Source organism: Rhipicephalus microplus, chromosome 8, assembly GCF_043290135.1.
Source record: "Rhipicephalus microplus isolate Deutch F79 chromosome 8, USDA_Rmic, whole genome shotgun sequence".
In the NCBI taxonomy this organism is placed as follows: Eukaryota; Metazoa; Arthropoda; class Arachnida; order Ixodida; family Ixodidae; genus Rhipicephalus; species Rhipicephalus microplus.
Genome location: NC_134707.1, coordinates 131,341,578 through 131,366,378, shown reverse-complemented (window position 1 = coordinate 131,366,378; position 24,801 = coordinate 131,341,578). Strand labels below are relative to the sequence as shown.

Sequence of the window (24,801 nt, the reverse complement as noted above, 5' to 3'; positions counted from 1 at the left end):
GTTTGTTGCTGTGAGCGTTGACACGCCATTCGTACCAACTCTTGGATATGCCCGATAGGAACAATTGCATGTCTTTCCTTTTATCTTCCTCGCTGTGCCAGTAATTTACATTGCATGCATAATCGTAAAGCTTGAGCCAGGACTCTGGACTACTAGACTCTCCATCAAGCATGCCTGGCATGACGTGTTCGTGACTCGGCCTGCTTAATCTTTCCGTCTCATTTACAAGCAAGTGCTATAAATCATTTTGCTGTCTATCCTGTTCTTGGTGCAGTTGAAGAACCTTGTTGATCAGCTCGACGGAACTGTCAGGCGAAGCAGCGGTAGCAGGCTTCACACTGTTTCTTACTAGAGTAGCACGAAATTCTCATAATCCTGAAGTTTCATGTTGATCCTCACCGTACATTTAGCAAGTAAATGGTCTTCATTTTAGTGCTTATATAGGAAACAAATGCGTCAGTGCTCACTGCTTCCGGAAGAGCTAGTTCTTCATCTTGAGACGTTGCAGTCAAGATCCGGATGCCACCGCGTTGTTTTGCTTCAATGGTGAAGTCCAACCACATCTTGAATGTCCGCACAGAAAGTATACGTGGCTGCGCCAGTTTGTGAAGATACACAGTAGCACTAGGATGGAGTGTCAGCCATCATCTTTTTTCTAAAACCTTCTTTTTCTTCGTCGCCTTCTAACCCTGCCTAACTTCCACGTACATAGGAAATCGGCCTACTTTCCGATAAGAACTCTGAATTATGAAATAAACACATACACGTACAGCCTGCGGAAGTACAGTGCGCGCCCAAATAAAAGTATTCACACAATTTGTGGTATAAAGATGTTATTGTGCTTTTTGGCTTCACTGTAAATTACAAGTGAACAGAACTGTGTGGAAGTCAGCTTCTTGGGGCAGCACAGATATGTAAACTGTCGGAAACGTGCGTCAGTTAGGTGTCAATAGCTCTATATGATAAAGGCCTATCGTATGTTGCAATTACATGAAGAATAGGCCGTGCCTTTGCCCTAGTTGCATAGCAAAGAAGCTTGTGACTATTTCTGTTTGCGAGAGTTTTACGTGTGTGCATGTCGTTTTCTTCAGATCACAAATCTTATTTGAGCGTCAGTGCTTTTTGTTGCATGTTCTTGTTCTATATGCGGTCTGATTTTCGCCGTTTACTAACATGGATAGATACCAACTGGCCAAGCAATCATAATTGCGCAGAGCACCTTTGCAGATAACTAGTGTATCATTGGAGACTGAATAAGGAAAAGTATTTATCTATAATGGCCGTCACACCTAAATACTTTAACATTAAACTTTTCAATATTTGCAGCAAGCGGCCATGTTTGTACTTAAAAGGTGGATGTAGTCGCGTTTTCGCACAGTTACACGTGGAGGAAACGTAACTTGTTCGGGCTGTGTTATATAAAAAGGCGAAGATTAATTTTGGTTTTCATGAACTCGCAGCGACTACGGGGAGGATCGACACACTTTTTCACCCCAATGTGATCACCAGTGATTGCTTACAAGGCAAACACATTTCAGAGAGGTCTGCCTGGCTGGCAAAATTACACAAACTCTTCAGCCACTTCTATTCTATATTTATTATATTGGCCCATAAGTTACGTGCCTCGTAAATGAACTATGTGGTTTAATATGAGCTCTCATAAGTTCTATATTAGCATGTGTTTCTACAGTGACGTTTTCCTTTCTTGTTTTGCTGATGCAATTATAATATTATTCTTATATGCATTTCGATACGTGCTGTGAAAAGATGTGTGCTTCGTAGCGAAGATTTTTTTTCTGTATTTTTCTAATGCACATATTTGTTTAAATATCATTTCTTTCCACTCCAGCAATAGGCCTTTAAGGGGCTGACATCATCAATAAATGAAATAAACGAATTATTAAAACAAAAAAACTGCGATACGTTCGAGACCAATTTTATCTCTTCTTCAAGAGGTGACTATCCAGCCGGCTTTGCATTAAAATTAGCTGCAAGGTGTTATATATACATGTAGCCATTGCATTATATCGCCGGTCAGTAGTAAGCGAGTGACCACTAATCTGTTTCTTTCTTTTTTTTTACTCATTCGCAGGTGTAAGAACGCATGGGACTGCTGCGGCAATCGAGAGGCAGTTTGTTGTCAGTGTTCAATATCTTGATTGTATGTGTGTGTGTGCGTGTGTGGGTAAATAAACTGCACAGTGACATATTTTAGAGAAGACATGCCAGAACTTTTCACTTGGGAGCTGTGTGAAAAGACCACTGCCTCCATTTTAATTGGAAACATGTTCGATCGCTGCATTCACTAAAAAGAGAAATAATAAATGTTTTCATAGTGTTGTTGACAGCGATAATACCTGTTTGATTTACCATGCCCCTAGGATACGTACTCTATCGGTGAAGAATAGCTTACGCACTGCTTATTTCAAATGCATATGCTGGCCGTCTTTTTTTTGAAAAAAAAGTCACAACTTTGCCGCAAAAGCGAAGCAGTGAACGCGATAGCAACAAATCGGAGGCGGCGTGCAGAATAGAAAGCTGATCGAAACGTGCCCCGCGTGTCTCACGCGCAAATAATGCTTGAAACGTACAGACAGGTACAAATTCACGCAAATAAGCGTCTCAGTTGATACTTCGCTGTGTCTGAAAAGCGTGTGCTTTTTGCAAACGGAGACTTCAATGATTGCAGTGACCCTTGTGCACCCGGTAACTGCAACAGAATTGTTCCAGGTGAAGCCCGAGGCCAGCCAAAACGCACGATTTTCCCCGCAAGACAAGGGCGCGTAAGGGAGCGTCGCCCTTTCCTTTAGGCGGGGCAAAGCACGCGTGGGAGATTACAGCGCGCCGCCGCGCAATGTGGTGACGCATGGTAATCGCTAATCTTGCTGCTATTGCTGCAAACACGATTTCCACCGAGTCCTGTCAGCCGAGTTAAGTGGTATATACCGTCACGGAGTCGTGACGTGGCCAGAGATAGTCAACTACAGATCAAATATGAACTGTTTAGTCGGGCCAAATTTGTGGTCAAGAAATGAAAAGTAAGAACACTGTGATGCCCTGGCACTGATAGCGGCGGGAAGAGCGTTGGGCGTCGATCAACTGACAAGCAGCGAAAAGTGTCGGAATTCATACCCTTGCCATACCTTTACCATTATTGCTAGCGGTGACGTAGGTTCTCGAATAATCTGTGACGTTCCTGAAGTGGGTGTAGTACTGGGTTGCTCACACGCAGGTCGCCTGATCGAATCATGGCTGTGGCGTCTGCATTTCCGATGGAGGCGGAGAGGCTGTAGGTTTGTATGCTCAGATTAGGGTGCGCGTTAAAGAACCCCAGGTGGTCGAAATTTCCAAAGCCCTCCACTACGACGTCTCTCATAATAACAGTGGTTTCGGGACGGTAAACCCCACATATCAATAATTCAAATGGGCGTAATCTTAACAAAATGATGCACTAAACCATCGAAGCTTCTCAAAGATCGCAGGCGTGGTTTGTGCTGAACGTAGGGTAACGGAGTGATAACAAAACTTGAGGAAAGGAACCTGGCATTAAAAAAAGCTTGCTGTTTGAGCGGGATTTACGTGCCGTGCTCCTCGGTGGCTCAGTGGTTAAGGCCTCACATTTACGTCGCAGAGGTCCCACGTTCGATCATGCACGCCGGAGCCGATTTTTGCATTTTTTTTCCTCTCTTGCGTTTACAAAAACACGCACACAAACACACACACACACACATATATATATATATGAATATAAATATATATATATATATATATATATATATATATATATATATATATATATATATATATATATATTGTGGGCAAGTAAAGCACGCTTCTTCATCACTTGTACAAATTGATCATCATCTAGTGTCCTTCATCTTCATCGTTAGTGGGGAGGACCCTTGAGTCGGTTCTGTGCCTCGGAGGTGACTGTTTTGGCCAAATCTTGCAGGCTTAATAAAGGCGTGTAAAGGACTTCGTCGCAATATATATATATATATATATATATATATATATATATATATATATATATATATATATATATACTATATATATATATATATATATATACAAAAGAATACGGCATGAACTTCACGTGCAAAGCCTGGAGCAATATGTACTGGCGGGTACGGCTCCGAAGGGGCTGCGCTTGTCGCTAACACCATCGATGCATAACTTTGCCGAAGGGGAAATGAAACGGTGGAACGAAATTCTCGATCACGCCACACAGGAGCTAACGAAGGTCACCATCGAACACTGTAGAAAGACTCTAAACGCACTGACAGACGAGGAGCGGTATTTAAGAAATAACTTTTCTCTTTCGGAGTGGGAAACTAAAGAACTAGACGTATTTGAGCACAAAAAAACGGAGGAAATTGAAAAACTTAAGAAGAAGAAATTTGCGCGGGACAATGTGTCACAAGCTATACCCACTGCTGCTTACAGAAAAAATACCAAATCATCTCACGTTCAAAAAAATTTGCCACCACACCCCAAAGAGCCAAACGTTATTAACCTTTCTGACAAAGAACTTAGCAAAGAAGAATTGAGTATACTATCACGCGGACTTACATTCTGCCCTGGCAACGGAAGGTATGATGAATTCACGCTCCTAAAAGACCTAGACAACTTCGCACGAAATTTAAGATTGGAGGAATATTTCTTTGATAAACCCGAAAAAGATAACGCACTTTTTCGTGGGGTAATTGGACGGCAATGGACCCCAGACGCCAACAGAGATCGACATCTGGATCTCTATATAGACGCGGTTCAAAAAGATGTTATACATGCGTACAAAGTGCACAAACCAAGCATGAATAACATATCAAAAAGAGAAAAAGAGGCACTACTCACGTTGAGCAACTGCGAAGATCTCGTCATCAAACCAGCAGACAAAGGAGGCGCGATTGTTGTTCTGAATAGATCGGACTACATCGAGGAAGGCAAGCGACAACTAAATAACAAACAATTCTACAAACACCTCGACTTTGACCCTACCACGGAGCACAAAAAAATCATTGTAACAACCCTAGAGAATCTCACACGTGAAGGCGCCATTAATTCAAAGCTTAAAAAGGCACTTATTACGGTACATTCGGCGCCTGGTCGTTTTTACATGCTGCCGAAGATTCATAAAGAGAATAACCCTGGCAGACCCATTATATCAGGCACGGGAACGTTAACGGAACCCATTTCCAGTTATATTGATTCTTTAATCAAAGACATACCACCCACACATGAGTCCTTCTTGCGTGACACAAACCACTTCCTTCGGGAAATAGCAGACGTGAAAATTCCAGATGGTGCATTTCTCGTAACATTGGATGTTAGCTCACTCTACACAAATATCCCACATGACGATGGTGTAAGGGCACTTGTTGAATCGTATGGCACACACAACCCTGTCGCTTATCCAAGCAAAAAAGTAATTGAAATCTTCACAAGACTTGTACTCGATTTGAACAGCTTTGAATTTAACAACCAGTACTATCTTCAAATCAGCGGTACGGCAATGGGTACAAGAATGGCCCCAAACTACGCCAACATATTCATGCACCACATAGAGTCCAATTTTCTTTCATCTTGTAATATCAAACCATTACTCTATAAACGGTACCTAGATGATATATTCATAATTTGGACACATTCGGAAAACGAGCTCCTCAAATTCATACAGGCATTCAACCAGGTACACCCCAGCATTTATTTTACACACACCTACTCTAACACTGAAATAAACTTTCTTGATGTACTCATTCGAGTTGACGATGGTGCGTTGGTAACTAACGTATACAGAAAACCTACAGACAGGCAACAATACCTGCACTTCAAAAGCTGCCACCCTCGACATTGCAAGACCAGCATTCCCTATTCCCAAGCACACAGATTTCGACGAATCTGCTCCCGCACCGAGGACTTCCACAAAAACAGCACACATATGCGCGAAGTACTCCTTAATCAAGAATACCCACCAGCTATCATCGATGACGCCATCAAAAAAGCTGAAAATCTGGACCACCAGATTCTTCTCAACCACCAGAGAAACGCCGACCAACACCGCAACAAAAACTTGCTATTAACTTTCACGAGCAACCCACCGAACATAAACAAGGTCCTAAGAAAACACTTTAACATATTGGAACAGAGCGTGCGACTATCCAAAATTTTCACTTCTCCTCCTTGTGTTGTATACAGAAGGCCGAAAAATATAAAGGATCATTTAATAAATTCAAAGATAGGTGTTAAACCTCAAATTGGGTGCCACCCTTGCGGAAAAAGCAGATGCAGGGTATGCAAACACATGCAGACAACGACAGTGGCGAAAAGCACCCACTCGGATTTTAAGCACAGGATAAGAGGTGCACTAGACTGTGACTCAGACAATGTCATATACCTCTTGGAATGTTGGGTATGTAACAAGCAATACGTGGGCCAGACAGACACTCCGTTTAGAATTAGATTCAACAACCATCGGGCACATGTACGATCTCTTCCAGGCCTTCCACTTTCAAAACACTGCACATTAAAAGACCACAGCTTTGATGACATCAGGGTTACACTACTAGAAAACAACTTTCGAACAATCAGAGAACGGGAACAACGGGAATCTTATTTTATCTACAAATTTAACACGATAAAATACGGAATAAATGAACACCCAGGCACTCTGTCTGCGTTACGACCGCTAAAAGACGCAAACGCTTCTCTCTAATCAGTCCGGTTTCATTACGACAATAATATTACCCGCTAACGAAGCTTTTGGCCTATGCATCTGACAACATAGAAACGATTTGCCTCATCAAGCATAGCCGGAACGCACAGATAAGTGGTCCCGGAGGTCGTACGGTCCCCCCCCCCCCTTTTTTTTTCTTTCTTTTTTTCCCTTTTTTTTCTTCGTCAAGCTTCAACGCACATTCTGTTCCTTAACTGACAAGGAGCTGACAGCTAGGTGGTTTCGTTAACTTTTTCCTACATGCGCGCATATCTTCCCAGTGCGCCTCAACTGTGTGGTGACTGTCCCGGAGTGGTACAGTCTCTCCCCCCCCCCCCCCTGTTCTTCTTTTTTTTTTTTCCTTCGTTAATCCTTTAACGCACATTCTGTTCCTTCACTGACAAGGAACCAATGCATATAATGAATATCGATGGCAGTGCCTTATTCACCGGCTTTTTCGCTACTCCCGATGCCACCAGCATGCACTTAAAGCGCTTAAGCCCTCCCCATTAACTTGTCATACACTTCAAAGAGGAATGAGCCGCCAGCGGACTACACGGAAAGGTGAAATACAAAAACGGCGGCTCCCTGCCCACCTGTGGAAGTGTGGGTGCGGGGGAGGTATTGTTAACAATGATGACACTCCTCATCTACCTCTGCCCTACTCTGTTGAAATGCTGCCCCTTTCTAATTACGCCATGTCGGTCTTGCTTCTTCTCCTAGATTTTCTATATTTTATTTATTGTTTGTCCTCCCGTTTCGCTGTTTCTTCCTTCTTTTTTTTTTCTCTCTCTTTCTCATTTGACCCCTCCCCTCCTGTCTCGACAGGATATAAAAAGGCACGGAACATGTGTAAATAGTATTATGCCTTGAAAAAGACAGGGTTCCTGTCGAAACGTCGGCACAATAAACAGTTGTTATGTGAAAGCGCATCTACTTTCATATATATATATATATATATATATATATATATATATATATATATATATATATATATATATTTATATATGTATATATATATATATCTATATATATATAATAAATATTAGTTATATATTAATTATTAGTTAAGAGCTCTGCGTCGAACTTCACTCTCTGGATAAAAGGCAATTTCGACTGCGACACGAGCAATGCAATCTACTTGCTCCAACGCTCATTGTGTGACCTCCAATATATTGGTCAAACAGAGACAGCTTTCCGGTTGCGCTTCAATAATCACAGGTCACACGTCAGGTGCCTGCCTAGCCTTCCCCTGTCCAAACACCTCGCTACCCCAGGCCACTCTTTCGACAACATAACTGCCACAATACTCGAATCTGGTTTTAAATCGCACTACGAAAGGGAAGTTCGTGAATCTTTTCTTATTCATAAATTTAACGCCATAGCGTCTGGAATGAACGAAAACCCAAGTAGGCTTACGTTTTTACCGGCAAATCAGATAAGTCAACCGCCGTAGCCCACATGCACGTTTGTCCACTGCCGTGATTACATTGCGGTGTCATTGGTGACACATTAGTTAGTTGACCAGAATGCATGCACACTCTAATATCACGTTTGTGATATCAATAGTGATATTATGCTCATGTATATTTCATTGACAACGAACGTAACTTACCATGGCATTGCCTTTTTTGTTCATTCACAAATGTTGCGATATCACAAGTGTCCATCATATTATTTGTATCTATGCTTTCAAGTCACCTTGCCCTACCATATTCTGTATAGCACGCTGCTGCTCCGTTATCAACAAAATACTGCGCATGTCTGAATATCTTTTTGTTAACGTGTATGTCAGTATTGCTAAGAGTGATGATCCACAATTGGGGGCCCCCATGCTATGTCTTTAAGAAGTGCGTGTTAGTGTAATATGCACGTATGCCCTGATGAAGGCCGGTCCCCGGCCGTAACGTTGGCAATAAAGCATCGTTTTTCGTTTGCTCGTTCGCTTCTTCTGGTGACTTATAACTCGACCGGAATCCAGGAAGACTTTCAAGAAATATATATATATATATATATATATATATATATATATATATATATATTCAGTGAGTGAGGACGCCGGCGGCGAAATCCAGTTGAGGGTGTCAATATGATTTCTCTCGCAATCATAACAAAATTTGCACTTTTCACATCACAAGAAAGGTCACGTGCGCTGTAGTTGTCCACTGCCGCCGTAGTGTCCGTATCCACTATCGTACGAAATAAGGGAAAAATTGGTAAAGAAAACCACCAAGAACAAAATGGGAGTCAAACCCGGTTGACATGCATGCCAGCCCCCTACTTTTCTGCATAGTGGCTAAGGTAATTGGTTGCTGACCGCTGGTTGCGGGATCGTATCCCGGCTGCGGTATCTGCATTTCCGATGGAGGCAGAAACGCTTATGTCGGTGTGATCAGATTTCGGGTGCACGTTAAAGAAACGAAGGTCATTAAAATTTGCGAATTCCTCCACTACGGCGTCTCTCATCATCATATGGTGGTTTCGGGACGTTGAAGCACACATATCAATCAATCATCAATCCTCTAATCTACTGCAGAGCAACATCCATCCTTGACACTCTGTTGCAAACTTGCCTTAAGCATGCTTGTTGTCAAGAAAGTGATCGCGTTAGTATAAGATTAATAAAGCATTTGTGGGATGCGGAGTAGATGAAGGACGTATCCCAACATGAAACGTAAAGATCGTTTATTAACGTGGTAGCAGCATCAGGGCAAGATGCCGATGTTGTGCTCGAATTGCTACAGGAACAGTCAGGCGAGCCTGGCAGCTTGGATCTTCTGGCCAGTTGTGGTGATGTCAGCCTCCGGTTTAACTACGGTGGCGCTGTCCCTAATCGTACGTGCATTGCAGCATGCGGCCTAGTCACGCTGGCTGCACTGGTTTGTGCGCAGTGTGTCGCCGCACTTTTTAGAAAAGCTAAAGAACAACGAGTTGTCACACAATGCGCATCGCGTGCCGAGCGGGTCGCCCAATGCTTCAAGCTATTACTAAAGTTTGTTCTTGTTCACCTATCAGAAAGAAAGGAAGGAAGTGCCTGGAAATTTCGGCACATACTGACGCTGGGGGATTGGCCAGGAACCAGGTAGTTCTCACGAAATACTGTTAATTTGTTAGCTCACGGTTTGTAAACTATTGGAAAGGGCAAAAATATATAAAAAATGTACAATTATACATAACAGATATAGAAAATGAAGCATATGGTTTCACCAACAAAAATGAGTAAATGAATAAATAAAGCAATTTGAAACAAAGGCAATTCAGGAATAATAAAAGGTTCTAATATCTGAATCTTTTTGAAGCGCTACTGAACTCTTGCAATGCATCGGCAACGTTCCCGTCAGTGAACCCTAGGGACAAATTCCCAGAGAAAGTATGTTTGGAGTGTTGAAATTCAATACTACGAGACGGAAGACGGCATCTAATGTGATTTTGCTCTATGCAGCGCATTCTTTACAATATATCAGGTAACGTTCCGATGTCTCAGGGACTCCTCGAAACCAACTATTAGGGGAAGCAGCCGGACCAGCTCTGTGTAAATAAGAATAATATATGGAGTATGACACCTCAGCCTTTTGATTGCAACTTCAACTGCACGCATGTCACCTAAACTGTGGCGCATACCCAATTCAAACATGATTCTTCATTGTTGTCAGCCACTACATAAGAAATCTGCAAAACATTACTTCCAAGTGTGCAGAAAATAGCTCGTTTGTCTGAAAAATGAATGCCAGCTTACTACACAAAACTTATGAAGCTTTATGGCATAGTTGTTACCCTGCAAGTGTGCTGCAAGTGTGAAGTTACCCAAAATGTGTTTAGAAAACGCTTTTAGAAGCCGCTTTTTCAGCTTTGCCAGGGACTGTAATGCCTGTTCCACGCAGGCCTGGTGGTTTTTTGTCAAAGGCGCCATATGTCATACTTCAAAACTGTCAAAGTGTTATAGTGGGTAGCGCCGTTGTTTCTAAGTTATGCAGTGCGCTGCAATCACAGTAGCCAAAGTAATAATAATAATAATAATAATAATAATAATAATAATAATAATAATAATAATAATAATAATAATAATAATAATAATAATAATAATAATAAAGTAATATTATATTATTATGCTAATTAGCAATAGAAAATATATTACTGTAGGTGTGCCACAAGGATCGGTGTTGTCACCATTGCTATTTCATTTACTTATGAATGACTTCCCCTGGGAATTTGTAGAGCCAAGGTGTACCAGTATGTGATGATACGGTGCTATTAACCCGTCACTCACTCCATGAAGGGGCGAATAACGCTGTTCAGAGTGAAATTCATAATGCTCTGATATGGTTTGAAGAAAACTCCGTAAGTGTAAACGAAAAGAAAACAAAAGTTATCTGCTTTCGAAGCCCTATGGAAACACAAAAACTGAACATACAAACTTTTCTTCATACGGAACATCGCAATCCATGCAAATGCTCTGCAGTGGAAAATGTCGAAACATTGAGATACCTAGCCGTAACTTTTCATAGTGGTAGGTCTTGGCAACATCATATGGCAATTATTTGTTCCAAACTGAGAAGTGTGGTATGTCTGCTTTTCAATATAAAAAGCTTTGTACCTATACCAGTGAAAAAAAATTATAGTTCATTCGTTAGCATATTGTGCACTGATATATGGGATAACAGTTTTTGCATTTTGCTCAGAACGCTGGAAAACACGCATTGGAAGATTACTTCGAAATATTTTAAAATGTGTAGCTTACGGTAGTAAGATAGATGCCAGTACTATTTTTCGGGATTTGGTCTTTTGTGTATTCGATGATTGGTTTATTATGACGGTTGTTTTAGAATACAATTGGTGTGATGACTTTAAAGTGCCATATGTAACACGTCGACCACTGAGAGAAAAAAATGCGTTTCATTGTACCCTGGTTCTCTACCTGATATGAAGAAGCATATACAAGTGTATATATTCCAAAAACTTTCAATGCACTACCTAACGAATTGTTTTCAGCGAGTTCAAAAAGGCAAATAAAGAAATTACTCGCTGAGCTGTAAAATCACATGGTGAATTTGTATGCCACGCATGCTCTGTGTCCCTCCTTTGTTCCTGTTCTTTACTGCCTGTAAAAAAGTAATGGTATGAATCGTTTGTCTGTTCGTTGGTAAGAAAAGAACAGTAGTTTCGTTACTTTGTATTCAAATCGCTGTAACCGGCCCTGCTGGGCCTAGTCGCATAATTCATGGGGACTTAGGCCCGTTTCTTTCTATTTTTATGGATGTGTACAAGATGTAATAATAATGATAATAATAATAATAATAATAATAATAATAATAATAATAATAATAATAATAATAATAATAATAATAATAATAATAATAATAATAATAATAATAATAATAATAATAATAATAATAATAATAATAATAAAATATTATTATTATTATTATTATTATTATTATTATTATTATTATTATTATTATTATTATTATTATTATTATTATTATTATTATTATTATTATTATTATTATTATTATTATTATTATTATTATTATTATTATTATTATTATTATACCACACAATGGCTCTTTGACGGGACGCATGCTCACTGTACTCCGGCCCATTTTGCGGTAAGCAGTAACTTTTCCAGCTGTGAAAGTTGCTCTAAGCACGTTCATGCGAAGTGAGTAACCTGGCTTGATAAATTACTTCAACTTCCTAAGTCTGAATCTCGCTCCTTTTGCTGCAAAACATGTGACCCATGCCATGTTGATGCTAAGCCTAGCGAAGAATACTCTGCGGCTTGCTGCCGCCAGGAATGCAGCTCAAAAATCAGTTTCGTTCTCCCGCTTTGGAGGGAATATTGTTTCTCAGCGACGAGGTATCCCAACTACGCGAGGAAAACGAGCGCCTCCGTAAATATCAGTCCCGGAGTGAGGACCAGGAAGCCCGCATCATCGCCTTACTTCGGGGAGAGGTCAGCTTCCTTCGTGAGGTGCTGACGAACCACACGCCCACAATGCCTGTGAAGGCAGCTTTGGTCCTCCCAGCGCTGGATAACGCTGACCGATCTGCAATTTCCAAGCAGCTTGAGTACTCTGGAGAACCTCTCTCAAATACACTTTCTCCGTCTCATTCGCTGCCAGCTCAAGACACGTCCGAGCGACGCAGCGCGATTGCTGAGACAGCCTCTTCTGCAGCTCTGTTTCCACTTGAAGGCGACAGAAAGAGCAAAACTCCTTTGTTTGGGGCGATATGACCAGTCCGGCTCTTTTTGTTGTGCAATGGCCAGATCGGCAGCAGCAGCCATTTTCGTTTCTAATCTGAGCCCGGACACCGCTGCTGCTGACATCAAAATTTTTACATAATATTTCAATTATACTGTCATTCATGTCTTGCCGGCGCCTTCAATCTAAATTTCAGACATAATCTTTTCACATCGAGGTTGACAAGGAAACTCTACAGCGCTTGAATGGCCCTTCGATATGGCCTCAGGAATGCCTTTTCAAGCCTTTTGTGGGGTGCTGCACGACTACGTGCTCCATGTTTCTGAGCTATAGTGCCAAATGTTGTAAGTACAGTGTAACGTGGACATTCTCTACTAGAATGCCCATGGTCTACATGCCAAGAAAAATAAGTTTTCTTGCTGACGTGCTTTTATCTTCTTTTCCTATTATTCCTATTTCTCAAACCTAGCTGAGCCCTGAAATTCTATCATCTGACTTTTCTCCCCTGACTTTCCTCACTTTCCACAGCGACCGAGATTTCAGTGCAACCGAACAGACAGTGGCATGCTGATCGCCATTGACAGTTGATTGAAATGTGTTAGACGAAAAGACCTGGAATATTTTTAAGGACCTATCTGGTTAGACATCAGCTTGAAGCGCCGAGAAAAATGGTTTATTTGATGTTTCTATTTAACACCGAGCATTTCCCCTGCCTGCTTTTATGATGTCAATTATTCCAATGAACGTGTGATTTCGTCTCATAGTGGGCACAGGATTATTGTTCTGGGTGACTTCAATGGGCCTGGAATTGAGTAGAGCACGCTTGCCTTTCTCATTATAATCACTTCGTCTAGAAAAAGTGCAGCCTGTTTTTGAATTTTCTGTCGTTTAATTTTCTACTGCAAAACAACACTGTCGTTCGTTGCAAGAGCAACGTCTTGGACCTCTGTGTGTTGAACGGTCGACCAGTTGAAGTTGCACGTTCCGACATCTCTCTTCTCCGTCCTGACAAAATATACTCACCACCTAATGTAAGATTGACTGTATGTGCCGAAACTATAAGCTTCGGTAGTCACTTCAACCAATCTCCAAGATTTATTCTTAAGAGAGGGTTTTTTCATAACTTGTCAGCGGTTCATCGGTCCCAAGTTACTACCAAACCAAATGTTAATGAACAAGTTTAGCAGTTCAGGGAGCTTGTATTAAACAGGATTGATAAGTTTATCACGCAATATACGCCTAATCACTGTAAGTATCCCTACTGCTTTTGCCCTGAACCTGCATTCCAGTGCACTGTAGAGCACTGAAGCATAAACATCACGCGCACAATAAGACTATATGTTTTCCACTGAGCAACTGGAAGAAATAGTTCACTTTTTTATGAGCTCTATCTAAACACGTAAAATAGACCATAGTTCTTATATTGCATTATTAGAAAAAAATTTGTGACTGGCCAGCTTAGTTTTGGAAGTATGTATACAAACGGTCAGGCAAAACTAGGGAGTCCGTCAGGCTATTAAACTCGGATGGTGTCGAAGCGCATGTCGTTGCTGACTGTTTAGCCAAACATTTTTCATCCACTTATAAGGCCTCAGACTCTTGGATTCATATACTACAACAGCCCAAGGCAGTCAGCACATCAAGTGGTCTATTGATGGATGAAAACCTCATCTGTTCATACATTAAGGGCTTAAAACCGTCCTTATTGTGTGGCCCAGATGGCATACCTTCCACTATACTAAAAGCTTATGGAAGTAGATTTACCCCAGTACTGACTACAACAATTAACTACTCTCTGAACGCTTGCACAATTTCTAGCATGTGGAAAACTGCGCGTGTTTTTTCAGTGTTTAAGTCAGGTTGCAAAACTGATGTTTCGAATAGTCAGCCTACTTCTCGAATGCCTACCACATCGAATATCTTCGGCTGGCTCTTCACAACATTATAAGTCATTTTATTCCTAATCAACAAGGGATTCTTCCTGGCCGCTCAACTACCACACAGCTTGCTAGTTTCATGACCCAAACATCTTCCCCTATTTCTCTCAGAGGACAAGTTGATGTAGTGTACTGTGACCTGAGCAAGGCTTTTGACGTAGTCTGCCACTCACTGTTTTTTTTAAACTTGCTAAATTTTATGTTGACTCGTCTCTTGTGAATCTCCTGCACAGATATCTGCATAATTGGTCTTGCTATTTTGCCGTAAATAGTCAAACGTCTACCTTGTACCAGGTCAACACTGGAGTCCCTCAGGGGTCAGTATTAGGCCTACTCCTATTTTTAATTTACGTAATGATGTTTCTTTTGCGATTTGCTATTTTTGTTCTTTTGTGTGCTGCTCATATATAGATATTCAAGGAAACTTATTCAATCAACGACTGTCGCTTTCTCCAGTCAGATTTGGGTTCTTTCTCTGAATGATGCGATAGCTATAACCTCTGTCTAAAACCTCAAAGACCTCATTCGAGAGTATATCGCAAAATATCCATTATGTATGTCATTTATATACTCTATCGATACCATGTCCTTTTGTAAGGTACATAAATTCAGTGATCTTGGTGTTTTTTTGAATGCATGCAAAACTTTTCTGCTCACTCTAAATATGCTGCCATGCGGGGCCTTCGCTCTCTCGGCTGGATTTGCAGAATCGCTCAAGAATTTAGTTCTCTTACAGTTCCACAAATTGTGGACCATCAAATGTCTTCCTCAACTCGAATATGCATCTGTGATCTGGAGTGGCATTGCTAAATCTGGCGGTGATGCCATTGAGCAAGTCCGGAAACAATTCATAAGCATATACACTCATCGCATCGCTAGAAATGAATCTCGATCACGTTATAAGACTGCGTGCTTATTATCATTGCCATCACTTCTCTGCCGACGAAACGCGCGGCCCTAATATTTCTTTAGAAACTAGTTCATGGTATGCTATGTCGCTTTACTTCTCAGTTGTATAAATTTACGGATTCCCCGTAAGTTAACCACAGAGAATCGACCATTTCATGCACCTGCGAACTTCTTTTAGCACTCTACTGTTCGCATAATACAAAGTCTATATATTGTTGACTTTCATAATCTCGATGTTTTACACAGCCACTGTCATTGTTCTTATATCAGCTCTGCACTGTTTTAACATAGTTTGTCACAATGTAGAGATTCTTCTCTTTCAATCTTTCATAAAGGTTTCTGCATAGATGTGTATATCCTCCTTTATTTTTCACTTCTTTTCTATGATTTTCGCCTTGTGAGTTTATTCTTCCTATTTTGCGCGGGTTTATTTTTTTCTGCGTAATTTCGCTATTTATGAATTTTTTCATAAAAGTGCCTATATTGTATTTTTTATAATATTTTATTGTTTTTGTGTAGTTATTATTGTTTATTGTATAAAGAACAAGAAAGACGTTGATACCACCGGCTCAACTAACATCACCACAAGAAAAAGGCACGAAATCGGTGATGAAGAACCATCATTTGGGTCCATCCGCGTTCTTAACGAGCCACTACCCGCTTTCTCGGCTCCTTCAATAAACCCCCTTTACATAGGGTGGATCGTGCTGGGTAACTACATCGCCTACGCCCTGTAAATCCGATCCCGCACTGTGCCGCCAACCATGCAAGTTGACGCACCCAATCTTTTCGGGCACTGAAGACAAGGACGTTGTGAAGTGGCTGTCGTCCTACGAAAAATTCGGTGGACCAAACATGCGGCATGATGCTGCTAAGTTGAGTACCGTCAACTTTTACTTGGCTGATGTGGCGAAGCCGTGGTGCACAGACCACAAATACTAGTTAAAAAACTGAGCCGCCTTCTAGCAGGCAATATCCTCCATTTTTGGTCGCCCTGCCATGCGAAAGTTGCGTGCCGAACAATGCCTGCGTACACGGGCACAAGAACCAGGCGGAACGTTTAACGCCTATATAAAGGACATACTCGATCCCTGCAGGCACGTCCATGCCGCAATGAGCGAAAGTGCCAAAATCCAGCACGTGATGAAAAGCGTCGACGACGACATTTTTCAAATGCTCCTTGCGAAGTCTCCTGGCACGGTATCTGAAGTGGTCACTCGATGCCAGAGCTACAATAAATTGCGACAGCAACGAGCTTTCACCCATCGTCTATTTCAGCCTAACCGACCACTCGCTGCACTAGACGTCGTTCCCGATTACTCCCGCCTTCTAACACAAATGAAAAACTTTGTGCATGAGGAGGTTCGTCAGCTTTCCCTCCTGCCGTTTTTTTCGTGCCAAGAGCTCCCGCAGCAGGCGCAAGTGCGACCACTGTCCCCGGCGGTTCCCAAGCTCAAAAATGTGCTTCAGGACCAGATTGCCGAGGCTATGCCAGTGCTCTTTCAGCAGCACGCTGTCGCCGCGCCTCTTACTTACGCTGACGCAGTAGAGGCAGCAGCCATACCAGCCCCCACCATTCAAAGAACTGCAACATGTCCCCGCTCCCACTCAATCATCCGTCGCACGGGCTCCTCCCCTCACTACCAGAGCCTCGAATCAGCCATATACCGCGTGGTCGGTGCCCCTCACTGTAAATTCCTGGCAAACGTGCAATAACCGGCCGATCTGTTTTGCATGTGGCGGCCCTGGCCATACCTCCCGATACTGCCATCGTCACGTGCCCGGTTACAAAGACGCCTGATCACGAAGAAACTACATAGACCGAGCCCCTTCTGGTTACGAAAGTTGGAAAATCAGTCAACACGTCTTCCCGAGACTATCCGGCAACTTCACCTCGCCACTCACCTTCACGCAATCGTCGCTCCTTGTCACCCATGCGTCGACGACCAGTCTCTCAAAATGAGGAAAACTAGGTGTCGCAGATCAGCAGGCAAGAACTGCGCTGTTGTGACTTCCTTTTTCATCCTTTGCAGCAGAAGAGCAGTCATCAACATTATTGAGCCTCTTCACGAGCTCACGCTTGGCCTCGTGGCAGCGCTGGCTCACCCTTTTCTTTTTTTTCTTCTTTAGTTCCATTAAAGCCTTTAATCTGGCAAGGCGTGTTTCTGCTTGATGTGAGCCGCGCCACAGCAGAAAGGCCCAGAGGTCCAACACATGGTGCTGGAAACCAGGGACTTTTGACGACGCCAACATCATCGACGTTAAGAGCCGCAACACCCCGGAAGACGGCGCCTGCGATCTTGGCGAGATACATGGACTGTGGGCGTCAGAATGGAACGATATCTTAGACGACGTTACTGCCTGCGGTTCCAACTGGATGTCCTGTTGTCCGAGGCGGAAGACCACTTGCGAGGAAATCAAGCCGTCACAGCAGCAGCAGCAAGTTTATTCCTCGACCGAATAAGCTCATTTTATGGTCAGATAGAGAAAGTAAATGACGCAAGTTTTTAGGAGGCGCCAGACGACCTGTTGGACAGCGAGACGTTTGACGCTGGAGAATACCACGACAAGGTTGTTACTCTCACAGCGAATCTACGAGTCAAGCTGCATGAATGTCTGGCTCCTCCAGCCCCACTCCTCATGAACGTTCACCCGTTATCATCTGGCAAAAGCAAGCTTCCCCAACTTGAACTCGTAAAATTTGATGGCAACCGCAGACTATGGCCGAGATTTTGGACGCAGTTTACATCAGCAGTACACAACAACAGGGAGTTAAGCACAGCTGGCACGTTCAACTAACTACTTGAACAGTTTTGTTACCGGAGTGGCGGCGTCAGCCATATTGGTATTACAAGCTACCAAAGAGTGCTAAAAGTACGCTATTGAAATTTTAAAGAAGCGTTTCGGAAATGAACAGATCATTGTGCATGACCATTTGCAAGGTTTGCTGGATCTAAAGCTAGTGTCGTCGTCGGCAGACGTTCGTAGTGCTGAGGCAACTTTACGACAAGGCACAGGTTTATATTCGAAGCCTCAAGGCGCTTGACACAAACTCGACAACTTATTGCTCTATGCTTCGAGAAATCCTACTAAGAGTTCTACCGACGGACATGGTGCTGCGTTTGCACGAGATGCACAAGGCATCCTCGTCGGCTGCATCTTCTTCGAATGGGCAAGACAATTCAAACCGTGTAACAGTTTCAGAAAATAACAATTTTCGAATGCTTCTGGAATTCTTCAAACTTCATCTCAGATGTCGGGAAGATGTTGTTGAACAAGACGTAATGGAAACTCGTCGAGCCCTAGATAAGGGAGGTATAAAAAAACACAGTCATCCACGTGACGTTTCCACAAAAGCTGCTCTACAAAGCTCAACAAAAAGTCCACAACAATGCCTGTTCTTCCGGTCTGAAAAGCATTTTGCTGAAGTCTGTGATACGAAAGATATCAGCTTTTCAAACAAAAAATAGACGCTCGTTAAAACTGGGCGATGCTTTTGTTGCCTAAAGCAAGGCCAAATGGCAAAATATTGCAGAAGCCGGTTAAAATGCGGCAAGTGCGCAAGAAGGCACGCAACATCTGTTTGCGCAACCGACGACATCGAAAACGAAAAGAAGGTGATATCTGCATCAGTCAATCTTGTGTCCAAGCAGGCAAGGTCAGTAATAATGCTGCAAAGTCTGACAGCTACCGTAATGAGCACCAAATCATCCGGTCTCTACCGATTCCTTTTTGATGGTGGAAGTCAGCGAAGCTGCATTACAACCAAAGCTCATCGAAGACTTGGATGAGCACTAATAGAAGAGCAAACGCTAGTCATTAGTGTGTTCGGGGTGACAACATACCGAAAACCCTGAATAAAAATCCTGTATCAATTCTCCCTGCGAACCAGAAGCTTCCGATTTCAATAGAGGCGCTGGTGGTGGACACGATATGCACTGAATGCATTCCGGTACCAGAAAAATAGGTTATAAGAGAAAGAAACAAAATGCATTTGAGTACGCTAGCTCTCTCTTTACAAAAAGTAGATGACAAACTCATTGCGGTCCTTATTGGATCAGACTATTATTGGGATATAGTAACAAGTACCACGAAGCCTGTGTTCGAAAAGTTAAAAGCTCTCAAGACGAAACTGGGATGGACTGTGCAAGGACCATTGTCTACTGCAGCCGATAATACACAGTGTGCCAGTATGGCAGTCCTACGATCCACAGTGGCCGAGCTAGATATCTCGTATGTTTTGACTCGTTTCTGTGATAAAAAGCACCGGTATCCAGGTCAAAAATGAAGGAACGACGGTCACTGAATTGGTGCTGGCAAATTTTGAGAACAACATAAACAAGAAAAAACAATCAATATGAAGTGGCACTATCGTGGAAGGAAACGGTTGCTCTGGGTGAAAACTTCGCAGTTGCACTCAAACGTCTGCACAGTTTGATGAAGAAGCTTAACAAAGACAGTGAGCTTTTAAAACAATACGAAGATACTGTTCGAATGTACCTCGAAGAGGCATATGCTGAAAAACGACCTTCAAAAGAAGACCAACCAATTGGACCCCGGTATGATATGCCACACCAAGCCGTCATACGTGGGGACCAGTCTACTACGAACGTAAGCATCGTGTTCGACGCTCCGTCTCATGAATCCGAGATGAAGTCCTTAAACGACAATCTAGAAGCCGGTTCAAATCTAAATACCGTTGTAGTCACGCTACTGATTTGTTTCCGACGCTACAAGATAGCAATAAGTGCTGATCTTGAGAAGGTGTTCCTTCAAATTGGCCTGCAAGAACACGACAGAGGTGCGCTTCGCCTCTTGTGGTTCAAGACATCACCTCAAGTGGACAGCCCACTGCCGGAAACAAAAGTTTGGAGATTGACAAGAGTGCCCTTTGGAGCTACTTCAAGTCTTTTCCTATTGACTGCTACCTTAAAGCGCCAGTTCAGGTCCGAAGAAATTCGCTTTCCTTCGACAGCCCGGCTATTGTAAGACTTTGTATATATGGATGATCTTCCTATTGGCGCTCACACCATTGAACAAGCTTTTCAAATGCATAAAAAGATAATTGAACTCTTCTAAGATGCTTCAACGAAAATTCGTAAATGGGCCAGCAATAACCCCGTTGTATCTGCCGTCTTCGCACAAGGAATGCCTTCTTCTGAAAAATCCCTTTGCTTACCTTACGGACCTCTAAACGTCTTGGGACTTTGTTGGAACAAACAGACGAATACCTTTTCGTTTAGGCCCCAGGATATTCTACAGTTTAGGGTGGAGCACTGAATTACTAAACGCTTTGTGCTCCAGGCTGTTGCAAGGATCTACGACCTTTTAGGGTTTCTGTCACCCTTTTATAGTAAGGGCGGAGATCTTCCTACAAGATCTCTGGAGGGAAAACCTCGGCTCGGACGACACCATGCAATGAAGCTGTCAGCTGTCTGGAAAAAATGGAGCAAGGAATTAGCCCTGCTACATCAGATCAGTATTCCCAGGTTCCTCGCAGTGGGCAGCGTAGGCGCTTATCCAAAGGTAGAACAGCGCATCTTTTCTTATGCTGGTGAGTCAGCATACGGTTCTGTAACCTACCTTCGTACCATCGACTCAAGTGGTACCGTCCACACTAAACTATCAATGGCAAATACAAGAGTTGCGCCGTGAAAGACGATTACCTTGGTGTGGTTGGAATTGGTGTGAGCTTTGCTTGCAGCCCCCTTATTTGCCCACATCAAGAACTGCGACCTGGGCATTGGTGAAGTAACATTTTGGTCAGATTTCCAGATTACCCTTTGCTGGATTTACAAGGACCCCGTTTCTTGGAGGGCATTTGTACGGAACAGGACGCAGGAGATCGGAAATTTGACAGATCATTCTCGGTGGCAGTTTTGTCCCGGAAAAGAAAACCATGAGAATTCGCCCACTCGAGGCTTGACTGTAAACAAGCTGAGTAGATCACAGTTGTGGTGGTATTGACCCGGATGGCTTGCCATGTCTCATACATTCTAGCCTGAATTCAGGGGAAACCTTGACCTCGAAAACGGGAAACTCCAGACAGCTGAGACGGGGCCAGGAATCAATATTTACGCTATTAACACGAGAACATCAATACCTACGCTGATTGATAACGAACGACTCAGCAGCCTCACAACACTTGTAAGAGTAACGGCATGGGTTTTCTGTTATGTTAAAAAGTTGAAGAAGGAAAGCGATAGGTTTGAGGAGCGGCCTGCTGAAGAAATTCAAGAGGGGGAGTGCTACTTGATTAGCGTAGAACAGAGAGCTCACTTTGGTAACAAAGGCAACTGCGTCACAAACGAGAACCAATTCCTTCCCGAATTCCCACAGGAGAATCAAGATTGTTTTCGACAACAACGGGCTGCTTCGGGTACAAGGAAAAGTTCAGATGATGGGCAACTTGTACGGTTTTCGCCACACAATCCTCCTACCGAAAGACTGTCACCTCGTTACTTTAATCATCATGCTCACAAAAAAGTCTTCCACGGAGGAGTACGAGACACACTAACTCAAATAAGGGAACAATACTGGATTCCACAGTTACGACAGCTGGTGAAAAAAAACAACAATACGACGGTGTGTCATCTGCCAACGCCTACAGTCTATACCAGTTGAGCAAGTTTCAAATTGTATGCTCCAGGATTGTTGCAATCAAAACCCTCCGTTTCTTGTGAGTGGAGTTGATTTTGCGGGTCCACTTTACATAAAAAGGCATCTTCACCAGCGCTCTTACATCGCTCTTTTTATTTGTGCTGTAACAAGAGCTGTTCACTTGGAAATTGTTGAAGATTTGACGACGTTGACTTTCCTTTGTGCACTTCGGAGATTCGTATCACGCCGAGGCTTCTGTCACGCAATGTACAGTGACAATGCCCGAACCTTCGTCAAAACGTCAAAAGATCTACAGAAGTTCTGGCGAACAATTCAGTATCCCGATGTACTTGCTTTTTTCTCTTCCTCGAAGATTCACTGGAAATTAATTTGCCCGAGTGCTCCTTGGTGGGGCAGATTTTACGAGGGACTCGTATATACTGTGAAGACCTGCTTGAGAATGATGCTTGGTAGACGGTTGGTAAATCAGACAGATTGGTCACTTTACTAACGGAAGTGGAAGCAGTATTAAATTCTCGTCATTTAAGATATGTGTGCAATCACGTGGATGAGCCGTACCTCCCCTCTCCAGCAGGTTTTCTCGTTGGAAGAAGACTGACAATGCTACCACCTTACGACCTCGAAATCAAAGCAGAGACGACCAACGATCAACTGAAGAAACTTTGGAGCAAGAGAGAAGAGGATCTGCAAACTTTCTGGCCTCGTTGGTTAAAGGAGCACCTCAATGAACTCAGGAATCACACATTCAACCAATCAAAAAGAAATCACTTATTGAAGAAAGGCAATGTAGTTCTACTCGGAGAAAAACGTCGTCTCAGGCAACTGTGGAGCTTGGTTCGCATAGAAGAACTGATCGGTGGGCGAGACGGCATCGTAAAGACTTGCTTCCTACGCTTGCCCGGCGGTACTGTTGTGAAGCGTTTTGTGCGCTACTGTACCCATTGGAAACCACCTAGCGTCATCTGTCGGCGCGGGAGATTGTTGTGACTTCCTTTATTTATTCCTCGGAGCAGAAGAGCAGTCATCATCATTACTAAGCCTTCTCACGAGCTGACGCTTGGCCTCGTGGCAGCGCCGACTCACCCTTGTTTTTTTTCTTCTTTAGTTACATTAAAGCCTTTCATCTGGCAAGACGCGTTTTTGCTTGATGTAAGCCGCGCCACAGCAGAAAGGCTCAGAGGTCCAACATGCGCTATCCAAACGTCCAAGTCCTCAAACTATATTGTCCAAGTGTTTGTAGACGGCACCCATGCATATGTTCTTTTACATACCGGGGCCGACGTATTCCTTATAGACGCCAAATTTTCCCGCAAGCTATGGAAAGTGACCAGGCTGCTTGATATCTTGTCCTTACGTGTAGCAAACAAAGAGCCTGTTCGACCTACGTCCGCCTGCACTCCCCGATTCACCATCACGAAGGACCACTACATTGTTGAGTTCATCGTTCTTGTTTCCTGCTCTCATGACACCGTACTTGGCTGGGATTTCTCATCGCGTAACCTCGCCTTTATAGAATGTGCCAGTTCCGAGCTTCAAATGCTTGCATTATTCGAACAGCCCTACGACCACACGCACCAAGCTGCACACAAGCCACTTGTCAGAGAAGACACGGACATTCCACCCACGGAAGCTGTTTTACTCCCTGAGGTCTCTGATGGCATGTGTGATGAATTAAACCGTTCTCTGAGCCATCAAGTCGGAAACCACTTCTGCTCCCTTATTCGGCCTTCTCAATTTCTAGTGGAGCCAGGGCTCTCTGCCTCACCAATTCCTTTTCGTATACTATCAAAATTTTAAAGGCAAATCTTTTGGAAGCGTGCAGCCCATTGATAAAGGCCAAACCTTTACCGTGCAGCAAAAATCATTGCGAATTTATCTGGCCACCACTAGTGCTCTTAACCACTGTGATATACAGGCTTGGAAAGTATTCGATTCGGTGATCGCAGACGCACTGTTACCATCTGAACGATCTGAACTCCTCCGACTGCTGTACCAGTACCGCCAATCTTTCGATGTTGTTCCACCTGCACTTGGCCGCACTTCTACCACTCTACATTACATCAATACCGGCTCCCATGCGCGACTACGGTAACGACCACGCCGTTGTCATATAGGAAGAAAACGCGGCACCGATGGGGCTTTGTCAGAGAGTCAAATATAACTCATCAACCCATCATCATCCACACGAGTGTCCCGGCATGTCTCTCCCCCAGGGTCGTGTGAGGGGGAAGTTTTTGTTTCGGGCAGAAGGCCATGCCCTGGAAAGGGCGCCGCCACTCACTGCCAGGCGCCAAAAAGACGCGGCCTGCCTCCTACCGTACAAGCACGGGAAACCCAACGTAGGGGCTACCCTTCGGTGCTGTAATTCAGTCACGACACACAAAAAGGACGTACCCAGGCAAGGTGGGCTAACGCAGCG

The 24,801-nt window shown here is 43.2% G+C and overlaps 1 protein-coding gene across 6 annotated transcripts in view; it reads left to right on the top strand.

The window, feature by feature from the left end:
• The window catches only part of LOC119164558 (uncharacterized), a 139,840-nt gene extending 137,619 nt beyond the window's left edge, over positions 1-2,221 (top strand). For all 6 annotated transcript variants that reach the window (XR_012885817.1, XR_012885815.1, XR_012885816.1 and 3 more), the window contains one exon: positions 2,093-2,221. The gene's annotated coding sequence lies outside the window, so the exon portion shown is untranslated. The remainder of the gene's footprint in view (positions 1-2,092) is intronic.
• The last annotated feature ends 22,580 nt before the right edge of the window (positions 2,222-24,801 follow it).